A 5,913-nucleotide genomic window follows, 5' to 3' on the forward strand; every position below is an offset into this window, starting at 1 on the left:
GCTTGATTCCCGTGCTTTGATTTGTAAAGTAGGTTCTGTTTGGATAATGCTTCATGTATGATTTGTAAAAGGAATGATATTGGATTAGAGTGCATGATTTAAAAAATGTGTGTTTCTTGATTCCCATGCTTTGATTTGTAAAGTAGGTACTGTTTGGATAATGCTTCATGTATGATTTGTAAAAGGAATGATGTTGGATTAGAGTGCATGACTTATAAATTGTGTGTTTCTTGAATAATGCTTGATTCCCATGCTTTAATTTGTAAAGTAGGTTCTGTTTGGATAATGCTTCATGTATGATTTGTAAAAGGAATGATGTTGGATTAGAGTGCATGATTTATAAAATGTGTGTTTCTTGAATAATGCTTGATTACAGTGTGTTCTTATTAAATAATGCTTGAGTATAGTGGTTTGATTAGTAAAATGTGTTATTTTTGAATAAAGCTAACATGTCTAAATGTTTTAACCTCTGTTTCATTTAGGAAGATTAAAATGGACAGGACAGTTCATATGATTGGATTTCCTTCCAATACCACTGCAAAGAATCTGAAGGAATTTCTTGAAAATAAAGTGGGTAAAGACAATGTTTACGCAATCAGGATTAGGGATACGAGAGCTGCGAGTACAACAAAACAGGCTTTTGTTATGTTCTCAAATGCCAAAATTGCTGAACAAACTATTAACATGTCCCGGTTTGGCCTTCGGTATGGCGACTCAAATATGCGTGTTCAACCCGCAAAAAGAGACTTTGTACCAAACTCCACAGCACTGCTTTGTCGCATGGACAATGTAACCCTGCACTTTGGCTGTCAACTTTCAAAAGAAAGGTTCTGTGTTTTGTGGAAGAAAGCAGATGTTGTAATGAAATTTTCATTTGGATTCGGAAAAATGCTTTTTTTTCTGTCTCATGATGAAAGGGATTATAAGCTAGATCTTCCATTTGACAACATTAAGCAGATATATCAGTTTCAATCTGAAAAAGTTCTTCTAATTCAGGTAGCTTTACTCAAAAGTTATTCCTTACGTAAATTCTTTTCTCACCTTTCCTTCTCATTTTCCGGTTATCTTTTGCTGAAATGCAGCTAAACGTTGCTTTAAATGTAGAAAGAAAATGTACATAGCCGGAAAATTAGTCTGGGATTAAGGTAGAGTTTTGGGTTGAATTGATGCGTTTAACAATTTTTTTTTCGTAGTTTTGTCTTTTGCTGCTTGACTAATACACGGTTTTTTTATTCATGTGCATATTGCTAATGTGGTTTCTTTTCACAGTTATATGGAGCACCCAGGATATATGAGAAGGTTGTACAAACAGCCTCTAATGTTTTTGAGAGCCCTTTTTTCAACTATATCATGGATGACTATGATGATCAATGGGTACGAACAACTGATTTTACTCCATTATGCCTTATTGGGCACTCTACAGCATTGTATTTGGAGTTTCCTGCAAGTCTACAACTTCCGAAATTTGAGGAGAACTCGTTTTTGAGTAAAGAAGTTGAAGAAAAGATTGAGTTGGAACATGGTGAAGCTTTTTCCGACAATGAAGATTTGGTTCCTATTGTAACTCCTCCCTCCGGTGAATGTATACCATTTCAGATAGTGTATCAGGTTAATTCGTTAATGCACAATGGGTGCCTGGTAAGAGTAGATGCGAACTTTTTCAAGCATATTAATTCATTTGAACTTAGCTTTGAATTTTTACAGCAGACCTTTGAGAAACTGTTTTACAAGAAAGAGTGTTGCTATAATCCTCTTAGCTGGATTAGTGAGCAGCATTCAAAGTATCAACCTAATAAGGACGCTCAAATGTCACTTCATCTATCTCCAGATACCGGTTTTGTATATGTGCGGAGGATTTATATCAGTCCCTGTAAGGTGTATTTTTGCGGTCCGGAGCTAAATGTGTCAAATCGTGTGCTACGGCATTTTTCAGCAAAAGCTGACCATTTTGTACGCGTATCTTTTGTTGACGAGGAGCTAGATAGGTTGTATTCAACTGTTTTAGCTTCTCGTATTTCGTCTGAGAGAACTGCCATCTACAATAGAATTCTTTCCGTCCTTCGAAACGGAATAAGTATCGGCACTAGCAGATTTGAGTTCCTCGCGTTCTCTTCCAGTCAATTGCGTGAAAGCTCCTGTTGGATGTTTGATTCAAAATATGATGTTAAAGCTGCAGATGTCAGAAAATGGATTGGCAATTTCCAAGGAATACGGAATGTGGCTAAGTATGCCGCGAGATTGGGTCAATCGTTTGGCTCGTCTACTAAAACCCTAAATGTCAGTAGGGCTGAATTGGAAATTATAGCTGATATTGAAGTCGAAACGAGAGGAACCAAATATTTGTTCTCCGACGGAATCGGGAAGATATCAGAATCATTTGCTAAGAGAGTAGCTTTAAAATGTAGCTGCCATGGCACTCCTTCTGCTTTCCAAATTCGTTATGCCGGATACAAGGGCGTAGTGGCACTTGATCCCAAGTCGACAAAAAAATTATCTTTACGGAAGAGTATGTATAAATACGAGTGTGACAATACGGGCTTGGATGTACTTGCATATAGCAAGTATCAGCCTTGCTTTCTCAATCGGCAGTTAATTATACTTTTGTCATGTCTTGGTGTTCCAGATTGTTGTTTTGAGAAAAAGCAAAACCAAGCTATTGAGATGTTAACTGATCCGTTAAGGGTTGAGGAAGCACTGGATATGTTTTCAGGAGACACTGATGTTTTAAAGGATATACTCTCTTGCTACAAGCCTGATGCTGAGCCGTTCCTATGTATGATGCTTCAAGCTTTAGGCGCATCAAAATTGGTCGAATTGCGTACAAAAACTAGAATCTTTCTTCCAATGGGAAGATTGATGATGGGCTGCTTGGATGAGACCAGAACATTGGACTACGGACAAGTATTCGTGCAATACTCCGGTATTAAATCGAATCAGCAACATGTCTGGGTGGGAAAAGTGGTAATTGCTAAAAGTCCATGTTAATTTGCATCCGGGGGATGTTCGCGTTCTAATGGCTGTGAATGTACCGGCTTTGTCACACATGATAGATTGTGTAGTTTTCCCACAGAAGGGAGCCAGGTAAGACTTGCTATTTAACCTCTTTTCATAAGTCGCTTTTGTATAGCTGTTAGGGCTCTTTCCAATTCTATTAATATAAAACTAGTTGATAGTTCTGGCAAAGTATAAATTTGCAAACATGTACTACTACTAACTTCAGTATCTGAACTGCAATCTTAGACCTCATCCCAACGAATGTTCGGGGAGTGATTTGGACGGTGATGTCTATTTTGTCTGCTGGGACCCAGACTTAATTCCATGTATCCAAATTCCACCTATGGACTACACGTCGGAGGCAAGTGTGCAGCTGGAGCACGATGTTACAATTGAGGTATTACATATCTATATTTAATACACTTTAGAAATTCTATATCGCCAACTAAGGTTGCTTGTTAGATTATCTGACACTTCATTCTGTGATCAAATGCATCCTTTCTTCGCAACACTTAAGTAGTAATAAACATAGACTATCGAACTATAGAACTCCCATGTTCCTGCTCTAGAAATTTCCCGTTTATTTTTTGACAAAGTTGTAACTGAGAATCATTTGTAGTGGAGGATGACTATTGATCAATCTGCCCCCTCTTTTTTGGGGATTGAGGCTTTGTTGAATAGAGGATACTCTTAGTTTCTAGATGTTCCCCTTGAATTATATATCTATATTTAAAAAGTTTTTTGTTTCATGTTCCTGCTCAATAAATATTTAAGTGAATGAGTTATTTGTATACATTTAATAGCCACCTTAGAACTGGTGCTTATCTTGCATTCGAGTGGTGGAAAAATTATACATGAGATCTTCTTGGCCATTATATTTTCTCTTTTTTGAGAGATTTCATTTTCTTTATGCAGGAGGTTGAGGAGTATTTTGCCAACTACATTATAAATGACAACTTGGGAATCATTGCTAATGCTCACGCTGTAATTGCTGATAGGGAGCCTGGGAAAGCAATGAGTAAGCCGTGTCTAGAACTCGCTAAAAATTTCTCCATTGCAGTGGATTACGCAAAAACTGGAAAAGCAGCTGAAATACCTTCTAATATACGTGTTAAGGAATATCCCGACTTCATGGAAAAGTCCGATAAACCTACCTATGAGTCTAAGAGTGTGATTGGGAAGTTATTCCGCGGAGTGAGAGACGTTGCTCCTCATACGAACCATATCAAGACATTTACCTGGGAAATGGCGAATCAGTGTTATGATTCCGAGATGGAAGTTGATGGCTTTAATGAGTACATAGATGATGCCTTCTGTTACAAAAAGAGTTATGATTACAAGCTCGGAAATCTTATGGACTGTTACGGCATCAAAACCGAAGCAGAAATTATCAGTGGAAACATAATGAAAATGTCGAAAGCTTTCAACAAGAGAAGGGACCCTGATGCTATTGGAATGGCAATTAAATCCTTGCGAAAAGAGGCTAGGTCTCTGTTTAATGAAAAGGGAAGCTTAATTGAGACTGAAGCTTCTGATGTATATGCCAAAGCCTCAGCTTGGTATTATGTTACATATCATCCTAATTACTGGAATCGCTGCAATGAGGGGATGAACCGCGATCATTTTCTTAGTTTTCCGTGGTGTGTTTCTGACAAGCTGGTGCAAATTAAAAGGAACAAAGCAAATAGTTGAAAACGATAGGCTTAGACTATTGTAGTTATTAGTATCTACTCCAATACATGTATAAAAAAACCTTTACTTGCTGTTCTTATTATCAGCATGTGCAGTTTCTGCTGATGAAGGTACAGTACACTAGCCTAACCATTCTGCTTGTTTTTTGGTCTTTGATATATTGTGTGAAACTTGGTTATTAACTTGGAATGAGGAGCACATTGAATGTCATTATTAGTTGATTAGAATACTAATTTGAAGTTTAACTAAATAAAAGTAACGATCTTGTTCTACTTTTATTGCATTATTCAGTAGAGAAGTACTAGAATGAGCATGTGTTGGAGATTCTTGATTTCTTTTTGTTAATTTACTTTGTTGCCCACTTAAGTAGAAGTTTTTACTTAAAAGTCTTTTCTTTTTGGTGAAAATTTCTGATCTTTACTCTGCCCACTTTTAATATGAAGCTATGTAATGCTTCCCAGCTCATGTGACAGTCTTTTTTTTATCAGTTTCTGCTGCATTTCCATTATGGAAATATGCTTAGGTAATGTCCCTGGCCTGAGGATGTAAAAACATATTTTAGTTGCCTGAATTGGAATCCTAGAAATCTGCTTTGAAGGGTATAAATTGCATTTGGCTGCTCAACCTACTAGCATTGTTTCATGTTTTATTCCATTATATTACATCATCTTGTTAAGCTTATTAAGCTGTTTGGATGTTGAGATAGTGTCTTCACAGCTCCCTCTGGTGTTAAGCTGGTGCATCCTCGTACATGGAGCTGAATCAATTCAAAGGGGAAAAATTAAGAATCTTTAACACTTAAGAGATAATAACTTCTAACCATACAAATATTTACATCACACAGCCCCTTCATAAATCCTGATGATAGATCTGACTCTCAATGTGCCTTTTGAAAGAAAAAAACACTGTCAGTGGAGTTACTTTATCTCTTTCTGATTAGATATCTCTATAATCATAATGAAATATATTATGCGAAAAAGCCCAGCATTTAACTTTAAATATGTTTCTACTTATCATGGGAATTGAAAGTCATTTGTTGATTTAGCCTCGTAATTAAGCTTGCAATGCTGCTAAAGGCAGAGTCACATCTTCAGCATTGATATTTATGAACCTCTCTACTGGCCATCAAACATCCATTATTGTAATGCTTTTCCTTAATGGTCTTGAATTGATTGAATCTTTGTTGGTCATTGGGGTCTACCCGACTTGTACTTACGGCTTTCCGAT

At 36.9% G+C, this 5,913-nt stretch overlaps 1 pseudogene; it reads left to right on the top strand.

Annotated features, from left to right (window-relative positions):
- Positions 1-492: 492 nt before the first annotated feature.
- LOC126672937 (probable RNA-dependent RNA polymerase 1) lies at positions 493-4,686 on the top strand (annotated as a pseudogene).
- The last annotated feature ends 1,227 nt before the right edge of the window (positions 4,687-5,913 follow it).

The sequence above is a fragment of the Mercurialis annua genome, linkage group LG3 (assembly GCF_937616625.2).
Source record: "Mercurialis annua linkage group LG3, ddMerAnnu1.2, whole genome shotgun sequence".
Classification (NCBI taxonomy): Eukaryota; Viridiplantae; Streptophyta; class Magnoliopsida; order Malpighiales; family Euphorbiaceae; genus Mercurialis; species Mercurialis annua.